Source organism: Lutjanus erythropterus, chromosome 6 (genome assembly GCF_056507025.1).
Source record: "Lutjanus erythropterus isolate fLutEry1 chromosome 6, fLutEry1.hap2, whole genome shotgun sequence".
Lineage (NCBI taxonomy): Eukaryota > Metazoa > Chordata > Actinopteri > Lutjaniformes > Lutjanidae > Lutjanus > Lutjanus erythropterus.
Genome location: NC_139322.1, coordinates 1,210,070 through 1,222,816, shown reverse-complemented (window position 1 = coordinate 1,222,816; position 12,747 = coordinate 1,210,070). Strand labels below are relative to the sequence as shown.

General features: G+C 39.8%; 1 protein-coding gene across 1 annotated transcript in view; it reads right to left on the bottom strand.

The window, feature by feature from the left end:
• The window catches only part of kcnd1 (potassium voltage-gated channel, Shal-related subfamily, member 1), an 83,377-nt gene extending 77,643 nt beyond the window's left edge, over window positions 1-5,734 (bottom strand). The window contains exon 1 of the mRNA XM_084720151.1: window positions 5,566-5,734. The gene's annotated coding sequence lies outside the window, so the exon portion shown is untranslated. The remainder of the gene's footprint in view (window positions 1-5,565) is intronic.
• Window positions 5,735-12,747: the final 7,013 nt, after the last annotated feature.

The following is a 12,747-nucleotide window of genomic DNA, read 5'->3' as shown; positions in this document are numbered from 1 at the left end:
AAAAATCCACTTTTCAGACAAAAAACCAGAGGAAACAGCGAGACATTTTGAGGCAGAATATCAGCTTAATGTTGTCATTTTTGTTTGTTTTTGTGCCGTTCTCTTCTTCTTCAACTGACAATTTTTTGTAAGATGATCCGTCACAGCGCCTCCTACCACCTGGCAGTGAAAACTGACAGAATATCTCGTCATTGGTGAGGAAAGAGTTAAGATTCATGCTCATAGTTTTGTACTTTTACCAAAATAAATCATTCTATGATTGAAAAAAAAGTTTAATAAAAGAGTATTTCTACTATTTCTCAAACCGTGGTCCATGAGCTCCCTCTAGTGGTGCACGAAGTAATGTCAGGAATATATTTTTTTACATGAAATAAATAAAGTAGCACTATCAAAATACTACAAAGTGTTTAATGAAAATACATAAAATATCAGATAATTAAATGTTTTGCCTGTCATCCTTCTGAGAGTTACAAGCTAAACTATGATGGTAAGAAATGAAAAGTTTCAGAAACACTGCAGTCATGAGAATCATGAAGAGGAGTTCAGATCAGGAGGAGAATATTTCACACGGCCGTGCTGAAAACAAAGTGGATGAATGTGAACGAGCTTCCTGCAGTTTGCAAATTGCTGTAGATCATATTATGATTTGGATACAATTTCAATAAAAATTCAGTCTTGGCTCGTGAACAACAACGATTTGGTCTCTCCTCTGCACACTGAGCACAAAAACTATAGCAAAAAAAATATCTCTATATATGAACATCATAACCGGGGGCTCATCACGCAGTATTTATACACACACATTGGCCATGTTTCATGTGTGATCAGATTTTGTCACGAGTCTGTACTGAACACACTGACATGAAACTGAAAAACATCTGAAACATCTGAAACATCTGAAACACGTGACGGAGAACAAAGATGGTGTCCAAAAAAAAAAAAAAGATCCGACTGCACCTTTAAACTAAAAAACTGTCAGTCAACCCCGAGTAAGTAACAGGAGGAAAAGTGTTTCTGCTGGAGTGGAAACTGCTGTCAACACACACACACACACACACACACACACACACACACACACACACACACACACACACACACAGAGTGATGAAGAGCAGCACATGGCCGGTCAGTCTGAGTGTTTGTGTGAAACCATTAGACGACCATCAGTGAGCAGCAGCACTTCACTGCAGCAGACACACACACACACACACACACACACACACACACACACAGTCGAGTAGAATCAGGGATCACAGAGGAAACAGTAGAAAACAAGAGAGCAGATGAAACAGGAGAATGAAGTGCAGCAGCTCACAGAACATCACATGATTCTGTGAATTTATTTATAAATCGTATTTTTCTGTTCGTCTGACCGAGACGTTACAAAACAGTTTGAAGCAGAATTTTTTTTGGACAGTTCTGAAGTCTGCCACATTTTTAAAATATTTGTCACTTTGTTGTTGTTGTTTTTATTTGTCGTCCGTCAAGACATTAAAGTTGTGATGCTAAAGATCAATAAATCCTAAATCAAACCACATTTCTGATATTTGTGTCTGCACCAGCCGTTCAGTGTATTTATATTCTGTACATGGTAGCTTATATTAGTGGCGTAGTCCGCCATTCCTGCGCCGGATTTAAATCTTACACAAACACGAGGGATCGACAGTTTCAGCACACAGTTCAGATCCTGAGCAGGAAAAACTCACCACTAACAGTAAAAACTACACAGTGTTCAGAGATGCGTTTACTGACCTCTTCAGGCCGTTAAAAGGAAACTTTGCTAATATTCAGTCACCTTTGTACTTTACCATATTGATAGAATATGCAACTGAACAACAATGAATTTTCTCCCATGAGATTCACGCTTCATCTGTTGTTCAAACTACAGATTGTCTATCTGTCTCCACAGCTGTGGACAGACGGACCGAGAGAGACGGCTCCTAAATCAAAATATCAACTGGAGGATCACGCCTGAAGGTGACGTTCCTGTAGATCTGAGGAAAACTGTTTTAATAGAATTGAATCAGACTTATATGAGCTACAACGCAGAGAGGAGGAATTAAGGAACGTGGACAAGGAAGAGGCTGCCGATACCGAGAGTCAACAAACGCTGGCTGGCGAGGACAGCGGCGCAGAGCTGCCCTGAGCTGGAGACAACAGGCGGTGCTGTCGCGGTAAATGTGCCCCGGTGGAAACAGAAGCGGAGTCGCTGTGCTGCAGCGAATTTTACCAAAGACAGTTTCTCCTGGGTAAAGTTCCTGAATGAGTGTGTGTGACAGGAGAGAGCCGGAGACACACTTCAACATCCACAACAATAAAATGGGAAAAAAAAAACAACTAAAGTCAGCGAGACAAAACAGACGTCTGAGCAACAGTCAGTGTTACTAATGTGTCACGATACCAGATTCTTACACTTTACTAGTATAAAAAATCTATACTCCAGTCCTTCCAGGAAGTTGCACAACAATTCATGGAAATTCAAGCAATCGCCATGAATTCTGCACAACCAAACTGCTGATTTTCCAAAAATTTGACCAATCACTGTAGCTTCCTGTGAGTTCCACCAAGTACAGCAGTCCCCCTGGCAAACATGTCAATATTTTGTTTTATTATTCTCTATTTTTCTGCATTTATACTTTTTTTTTTAAATTTTGTCTTGGGTTCTGAAAAGAACACATTTATCACTCTGTGCATTTAATTTTTTTAATTTTCAGCTGTTTGAGCTCCAAAAAGATTTGACTTCTTTGTGGAATATTCCTCGGGTCTTCATTTACACATAAAGCTGATTTTTTTTTTAGAATTTTTGTAATTCTGAGCCTTTCAGAACATTCAGGACAGAGTTTTATTGTCTCCTTGGAACAAGTTGTAAAATAAAAAATCGCAACTTTCCTTTGCAATTTTCTCTTGGTCCCACAATTTCCCTGCAAAAATGCATAAAAACATCCCAACATGCTTTTTAGAAAAGCTGCTGTGAAATCATTTTAGGCTGCAACAATCCCAAAAAAGACCCACAGCATCCTGGACGGACTGATACTCTCTACCTCTCTCTTTATCTTTCAAAAAGTACTAGACGCACAAAAAGCTGAGCTGAAAATACAGGCAGGAAATAAAGAGCTGAACTGTTGTGAGGTTTTGAACATCATGTTTAATAGCTTCGGTACTTTTAATCCTTTTTTATTAAATTATACTATATTGATTTAAATATGTGGTGATGAAAAAGTATCAATGCTTTTAACAAACATGGTGACATCACACAGCTTAGCACACATGCTGCCCCAGTTTGTTACCTGGCAGTGCTATCAGGGTTTAGCTTAACGCTAGCAGCTCTGACTGACTGTTTAAAGGAATTAGGGAAGTGGGAGGGGCTTTGGAAGGCAACAGGCGCAGTGGTAGGTTTTCTACCACGTAAGCAAAAGGGAATATGACACAGGCCAGAGCGACAAAACGCACTTTCACTGCACATAACGAATAAACAGCCTGTCACGTGAAACACGAACAGCCAACCATTTAACGTTTAAAGCAATGTGGAGGGACAAACTGGGTGCAGATGAAGAATAAAAAAAGGACAGGTCAGATCACCAGTATGGCAGTTTCTAGTTTTTTTTTAAGTCAGACAGCTATCAGAGGGGGAGGGGCTTGGACATCCAGAGAAACGCTGCTCCGTCGCATCAACAGGAGTCAGCTGAGGTGGAGGAGCCGTTTGACCTGCTGCCACCACGACCAGGATGGACGGATGGATGTGCAGGAATGTACTGTCCCAACCAAGACCGGCAAAACAACAAACTCATTTTATCACCTCAGCTGCTTCTACTCTTTAGAGCACAAACATGTCATCAGTCACAACCTGCATGATGTAGAATTATCAATATTTACCATCTACTGTGATAGAATTTCCTGCTATATTTATATACTTTATACACAGCCATTTTCATCATTTTTTTCTGGTCACGTTGCACCAATTTCAAAGATATTCTAGTCTTTCTACAGACAGGCCAGTTTAAAGAAAAGACCCTCTTTCAAGCAGTGAAATACAACTTTTCACTCTTCAGATGATTCTGTATTTTTAAGAGCCACACTGGATAGATTGAAGGGTTTATAACTTTCTCCACATATTGACAAGACAAAAACTGATTATCACAGCATGACATAATTGTTTGAGTCAGTTTCTCTTTATGTGATTTAACAAAACAGGCCTAACATCTTAAAAACATTTCTTGGAAAGATAAAAAGGTATGGCGCCTGATAGATCTACTTCCTCTGAGCTCCATCGTGTCCAAACTATTAAAAACCCATCAGTGAACCTCGCTGTTGCGCCGGCTGACACGTTCCTTCATTATGAACACACACACACACTGTAGTTTATTTTGATTCAATCCCACACACACCATCCTGCTGCACCAAATGTGGATCAATCCGCCACTGAAAATAGTCCCCAACAAATGCACCAGTTCCTCCTGTTTGTTTGTTTGCTTAAAAACTGCAGTAGGAGGCTGTTTGAAGAAATTACTGAAGCTTTTTAAATCCGAAACTTTAGATCTGTGAGATGTTTTTAAAAGACTCACATCTTCAGGAGGAACCAATGAGCTTTGAGCTGAGAGCCACAGAGAGAGAAGGGAGGTCACAAAGTATTGAGACGACAACGAACACGTGAAGAGAGACGACAGCAGGCACGCGACAACCGTCACGACTTTTCTTTTGTCACTTTTTCACTAAAACCTTCATTCAACTTTAAAACTAAAAATATGTCAAAGAACAAAACAAAGACGTCCAGCAGCAGGAAAGAAAAGATTTCATCGTGACAGGACTACAGAAGCAGGAGGTGTGTGAATATTAATGAGCATAATGTGTGTGTATGTGCATGCATGCATATGAAAAGTGTGTGTGTGTGTGTGTGTGTGTGTGTGTGAAAGCTAACCACCGTTAATAGCAAATACACAGAACTTCATCACTAATTCATACTGCTGGATTACGTCAACCTCAACACACACACACACACACACACACACACACACACACACACACACACGTGCACACACACGCATGAACGCGCAAACACAACCACCTATTTTTGTGTTCTTCACTTTCTACCTGTTATTCTATTTTTCAACATTTTTACAACATTTTTCATTCCTGAATCTGCAGTCGCTCTCAAACACTCAAACTACTCTATTTTATTCTATTCTGTTCTGTTCCGTTCTTTTCTATGTTCTGTTCTATTCTGTTCTATGTTCTGTTCTATTCTTTTCTATGTTCTGTTCTATTCTGTTCTGTCCTGTTCTTCCACTTCTTCTTTTTTCTATTTTCTGTGTTCTTGCACCTCCTACATCTTTCTGTCCTGCTTCTCCTCTCCTCTTTACTTTTTCTACTCTGAATCTATTTTCTTCCTCTTCTTCTCCAAACTCTTCCCTCTCCACCTCCACCCTGCCGTCCCGTCCCGCTCCTCCTCCTCCTCTTCCTCCTCCTCCTCCTCCTCCTCACCACTCTTCTCCGCTCCCTTCTCTTCTCTTTCTATTCTCAGCAGTAAGTCAGTGCCGGTGTATCTGGAGCAGTTTTCATCCTACTTACCACAGCTGATGGTGATGATGATGATGATGAAGAAGGTGAGGAAGAAGAGGAGTGATGAGGAGAGCAGCGGCAGGTTTTTTTTTTCCAGGTGTTGACGGGACGGATGGACGGACGCAGGAGGACGGAGGAATGATGATTAAAAAAAGAAGAAGAAGAGGAGGAGGAGGAGGAGGAGTGTTGTTTTACTGTCTCAGATCCGTCCTGCTCTGCTGCCGCGGCAACAACCACATCTCCTGTCATCCCTCCTCTCTCTCTCTCTCTCACACACACACACACACTCTCTCTCTCTGGCTCCACCTCCCATTTGCTCACTCGACCCTCCCTCCCTCCTCTCTCTCTCTCTCTCTCTCTCTGTTCGTTGTCATTTCTCACCCTCTTCTTCCTCGCTCCCTTGTGTCCCTCCCTTTTCTCTCCACACACACACACACACACACACACACACACACACACACACACACACACACTCTCTCTCTCTCTCTCTCCCTCTCTGCTCCACATTAAGCAGACTGATGGGAGTTTCATGTTGGGAGAGGAGAGGAGGAGGATTTTACTACCTGATGATGTAACAAAGCAGAGAAAAATAAAAGTGTTCAGACTGAGAGAAGAGCTGATCTTTACTTTACAAACTGCTCCGTGTAAAACAGATCTGCAAACGACACTGCTGCTGAAACACATTTAAAAAACGTAGTAAAATTCAGAAAGTAACTTTCACTGTGAAGCTCGGGTGCAGATCCTGCAGGGTCAGAGGAGACGAGTGTCCCACAACTTTCCTCCAGTCCCAAGAAATTATTTCTGAATTGAAAATATATATTTAATAGAAATAATTCACACATAAAACCAACACATTCTGAAGGTTTTGTTTATGGATCTCCCAATGTATCCTTCTCAGTCATCTTTTATTTTTATTAATTTATTAACTCTTTCCCCACCAGCATTTTTTTAAAAGTTGCCAGCTGCATCTAACTTTATTTTGACATGAATTCTTCAACTATAAAAGCAGTTTATTCACCACATGATACATTTGTAAATCATCAAGCTTCCGTTCAACCAAATGATGGGTTGGTATCCACGGCAACAAGTTTATTGGGTCATTTAGTAAGAATCTTATGGAATAAAGGCGCTTATTTCTTATGTATTCATTGATCTATGGGCCATAAATATTTAAACGCAGTAAGACTCATCTAAGTTTAATTACATTTTAGACAATGACTTCTATCACCAGCTTTTAAGTCTTTTCCCACCAGTGTTTTTTTTTTAATAAAGTTGCCAGCCGGGGGCCAACAGAATATTCATTTCTGTGAATATGTTACCGTGGAATCTATCAAAGGAAGATCTTCTAGTTTCAGACACAAAAAAACTTTTTGTTTGAGCTTCATTCATTCTTTTTTAGAAGCACTTGAATGTTGTTTGGTTGCATCAAAAAATTTTGTGAGTGGCTAACTTTAGCTGTGTGTCCCCCGTCCCCCGGTCAAAACAGTCTGAGAGGCCCCGGGGCTGAAGCGCCCTCTGCCCCGACTGACCGAGTCCCAGAGCTCTGCGGCTCGGTCGCCGTGCTCGCTTTCCCACGGATCTGCAGCTGAGCAAAGATGTTTTCATGCTAGATGACCATCTTCTTCTCCTGCTAATCAGTTCCAGCGGTTCTCTTCTTCTAGAGGTGCCATTTTTTTTGTCAGATGATGTCACAGCGTCTCCTACCGCCTGGCAGGGAAAACAGCACTTGCTAGATAATTGAGATATATCATCAACAGCAGGGAAAGAGTTAACAATGCCAGGGTTGGGCGATATGTTCAAATTTTCCAACCAACCATCATCAGCCCATCCATCGATGATTGGCGATATATTCGTCTCCCACTCTCCACCTCTCCTCCCGTCCTCTTGAGTCTCAGCTGGGAGATGTGCGTAAGCATGTGTATTCACTACGTTATGTACATTTACGTTCACTATGTCCAATAAACAAGAAAAACTCACAAAGTGTCAAGAAATGAAATATTCTCTCACCTATTTTCCTTTTTAAACAGAGAAATACAACCGTTCACCTTCTGACTTTGGACTTTGTAGCATTTTTTAGATTCAGATTAGTTTTTGATTGAGATTAAAATGTGAATATTTGGACATATAAGTTACAATATTAAAGGTTAATGTAAATTTTAATGTGGACAGCTATTTTTTGTCACGTTTAACCTGCAGGGAAGTGAAGAATCCATTTTTAATTTGAATCTGAACGTTTGGTCTGTGAAACGTGTTTGAGGTCAAGTTTCATTTGTTCCCTGAGAGACGTGAAGGAAACACAATCAGCTTCACCGCTTAGTGGGACAAAACACTGCTAACACACACACACACACACACACACACACAGGTGGACACTGGAGCTGCGTACTGAAACATTTAAACAGAAAACTGAGGCTCAACAACAAAAATAAGCTTCTGTTCCAAACTGGTGAAATATTCCTTTAAATCTCGTCCTCGGTCGCCTCATTAGCAGCACAAACAGTCCATCTGTTGGTATCGACTGATATTGCTGTTTGTGTTGTCATGACGACCGTGCCAGAAGAAAATAATGATTTTAAGAGTCACAGAATATTAACTGCAGACAGAATCACCATTATGTACAGTTAGCACATTTCACGCTCTGTGAACAGTATTAGCCTACTTTCTCCATCGATTAACATGATGGCACACTGAGAGCAGTTAGCATTTTTGACCACAGCCAACAAAATACTGTTCGCTTTGGACGCTTTGTGTTTTAGACCAGCAGACCTGAGAATAAGCCATTTTTAATTTTTTTTTTTTTATAAATACAAATTTAATGGGTCATCGCAGCCAAAGTGTAGGACATCAGGGCCAGAATCAATGGAGCAACAACAGTGAATTATAATTACACTGAATGAAGACAAATCAGCACAATTAGCTGATAATTAGCCTGATCAGCCACCATCAGTAATCAATACAGGCACACATTATTAGACTGTAAACCATTAATCAAACTAATAACCAACTGCAGTCAGTGTCAGACAACTTAATCACACTTTAGCTGTTAACTGTAGTGAAGGGGGAAGAGACACGCAACCTGCAGGTAAAAATATTATATTGATGAAAAGACGGAAGTTAGACGACATAAAAAGTATTTTGGACACTCGAGAATTACATCTTCATCAAAGCAAACATAATAAATGGACAGTTCGTTCTGTCTTGAAAGACGATCCTCAGTGCGCACCGTTAGTAGATCAGCTTGCACATTTGTGTGCAGGAGATCAAGTTTAAAGTCAAGTTTAGAGTCAAGTTTAAACACGTTTTTACACACACAGACTCTTAGTAAAGTGTGTTTCTCTACAGACGTTTGGATTTTGTCGCCTCCACTCTACCAGCCTGTTAATTAGCTGAGCTGCTTTAATGGGAGGAGACTGTAGGAACGAGAGGAGAACTGGTTGGTGGATCAGACACACTGAATTAAACACAGACTCCTAATACTGTTAATTCACTCTCAATCATGTGTGTGAATTCTCACAGCTGCTGGTCCTCATCATATGACGTTACTGGTTAGCTAATGTTAGCTTGCAGGTTTGCTGTTAATGTTTATGCTATATGTGAGAGTGGGAGACTCACACCGAGACGACAGAGACGCTGTGAAATGTTTGTTTATTTGCTGCGTTATTTTAAGGCTACAGCGGTCAGCTCAACACGGGGCGTGTTAAACTGGCTGTGCGGGCAGTTAATTTAAGAGGGGTCATTACAGCAACACTCTGAGGCATCTGAAGCACTGCCAGGCTGTAATTCCTGTCCTGAACCAGCACTGATGTGTGTTGTCACCTCAGCCTGCTGGAACAAACCAAACACGGAAGGAGAATATTTACGTCACAGCCCTCATTACTAACAGCCACACAAGCTAACAGCAGCCACACATGCTAACAGCCACACATGCTAACAGCCACCCATGCTAACAGCCACACATGCTAACAGTCATTCACACTGACCTGCACAGGTTCATTTCATCTGCAGTCAATCACACCCAAACACTTCACATAACACACTTTGTTTGATGTGAATCTTGTTGATTTGCTTTTATTCTCACACAGTTTAAATGGAGTGCACACATTCTCACACTGAAGGGTTAAATACGCATTTTTCTGTCATATTAATTAGTCCTTCCAGGAAGCTGCGATGTTGCAATAGCAACAATTAACGCAAATGCAGCAAATCACAGGGAATTCTGCATAAACTTGCAATTTTGTCCAATCAGTGCAACTCTTCTGCAAATTTGACCAACAACTGTAGTTTTCAGCAATTAGAGCAGAGCATATAGGTCTCAATGAACCAACTCAGTGTTTTAGTATTTATTACTTTGTTGTGCCTTTGTTTTTTTTTATGATTTTATCACAGGTACTGAAGAGGTTCATCATTGTTACTAACTAATCAGTGCATATTTGATTGAGTTTAAGCCCCAGAAAAATTTCACTTCTTTGGGAAATACTCTCCAAGTGAACTTATTCATTTGCATTTGAAGCATATTTTGTTAGAATTTTTTTATGCAACTTTTTTTTTTTTTTTTGCAATTTTCATTTGCTCTGGCGGTTTCTTGTAATAAACACCTGAAAACATCAAAACATGTACTGCAGTTTTTTAGAAAAGCTGCTGTAATTTCAGGCATTTTATACCACAACAGTCCCCCCAAAACAGCAAAATCCTGGAGGAAGTAATGAACCATGTCTTTGTTTGTCTTTGACTTGACACAAGTACATTCAAGAATTAATTCATTAATTAACTGTATGAAATGTTTTTGAGTCTTTATGTTAGAGGTGACACATGGGGGCTAATCCCTTTTACTTCCAAACATCACTGTCACCTCTAACATGGAGGTTCACTTCATGAATGAATATCATATATAATATTTATTTCCTGTTTTGAATAATGAATATCATGTCATCATTCAAAACAGGAAAAAAAAAAAAGGTTCCACTGCAGTGTTTGAAAGCTTGAAACCTAAAAAAAATTCAAGATTGATACCAAGTTTTGAAGAGTTGTATACTGTTCAGCTCAGCTGAAAAAAATCGAATCTCTGAAAACATTTTGTGTTTTGAGTCTTAGTTCACAGCTGCAGCTTCAGTTTCTGTACACACTTTGTTTCACATTTGTTGTTCTCTCAGGGTTCTTTGTGTTCCAGGTTTCAGACCTTGTAAATGATGATCTGAAAACTGGTGCACATATTCTGGTCGAAAAGTGCTGAAACTTCAAAAGAGCAAATGTTTGTTGTCCTGGCAGCACAGCAAACTTCAACTTTCCTCCAAAACACAGGAAGTTGCTGTGACGTCAGTGTTCATTGTTCAATCCACTCCAAATTTCACTTGTTTGATCAGAGTCCTGCAGACACCGACATGACAATCAGGAGTCATAGTCATAGCACCACCTAGTGGCAACAGGAAGTAAGCTTCCTGTAACATTCATTTGACATACAGTTAGCGGGTGCTCTGCAGTGCCACTTAGTGGAGACAGGAAGTGACATCAAACTCCTTCTTGCAGTGTCCAAAGCGTGTGAGACTCTGTCCAGCAACAGAGCTGTGGCAGAAAATTTTTCTTTTATGTATTTTTTCTTTATTTTATTTTACATTTATATGACTCGTGCTCCTACTGCTGACATGTTCTCATTCAGTACATGTCACTGACCCTGTGTTAATCTACTTTTAACTAATAAAACAGAACTGAAGTTTTGTACAGACTGTATTTGTCAAATATGCGTATAGAAAGGAAACAACAAAATCTGCAGTCAGACTGTGAACGTCGACACATTCACCAGGCTGCCGGTTTAAATCAGAATCTGATCTTAATGACTTGCCTGGTTAAATAAAGGTAAAATAAAATAAATACATTTTTTAAAAAACACATTTAATAGTGTTTTCTTCAATGTTTTATTTGTCTCTGATGACAGCTGCTTCATTCGTCCTTTATAACATCTGAAATATGTTTTCCTCCTTAATGATGTGCAGCAAAAACAGAAAACCAAAGATTTTATCCACATTAGTGTGAACAACATGCAGAAACACACACACACACACACACACACACACAGACTGCCTGGAGGTACATGTGCAGCATGTGTATCCGCCCACACACAGACACACAACAGGCTACATCCCATGATAAAAACACACTGTACACACAAACACACAAAGTTAAATATGAATAATGAATGTAAAGAAACACTGGTCAGCTGTCGGACTGTCACTCACACACACAGACACACACAGCAGCTGGACGGTGCATCAAAGTTTAATGTTTGTGTGTTGAAAACATTTTATCGTGAAGCTTCAGTTCAACACTGAAGAATGACAACGAAAACTCGTATTTTTCTCTCTTTTTGTTCATCTTTTGGATATTTTACCTGATAACCAGGTAAAATTGATTTCTCTGTGTCTGTGTGTTGTTGGTTTTTTGTCTCTCTGACTCTTCAGTGCAGAACTTCATCACAGAGTTTCTGCAGAGAAATGATGAACGGGCTCATTTACCAACAGAATACGAACCAGACCAGGACACGTGTGTGTATGTTCCTGTCATGAGTACAGCGGTGTTGATTACACATATACAGTAACCTACGTTCAGTCTGAATGTGAAAAAGATCTACTGTTTGTTCCTCTCAGGAGCTGATGTAACACTGAAACATGAACACAGCTGCCTAGAAGGAAAAAAAAAACATCTGACAACTGATGTTGTGCTTCAGAAAACAGTCAGGAGGAATGAGCCATTTATAGTTAATGAGCTGCAACGTGAAAAAACACGGGATGGTCCTTTAAAAGAGCACGCCACTGATTTAATCTCACTAAAGAGTTTTTCTGTAAGAAACAGGATAAATTTATGCAATGAGACCCAGAATATTTCTGAGATGACAGTACAATACTACTTTCTCTTTAGTTTATAATGCCAAATAAAATTTATGAAATATTTATTAATAAAATAAAATAATGCAAAATGCAAATGCAAAAAGTCGGGGTCTGCTTTGAAATGATTTTTTTAAGAGGAAATGGAATTTGCTTCTTGGGAAATATTGCGTACAAACTACTGATACAGTAAATAAAAAACTGTTAGTAATTTATAGTTGTATATTTGCAATAAGATTGAACGGTTGTCACAATATCTCAAGGTACATCTGGACCTGCGTCAAAGCACCCGTGTGCCATGCCACACTGTTTGGAA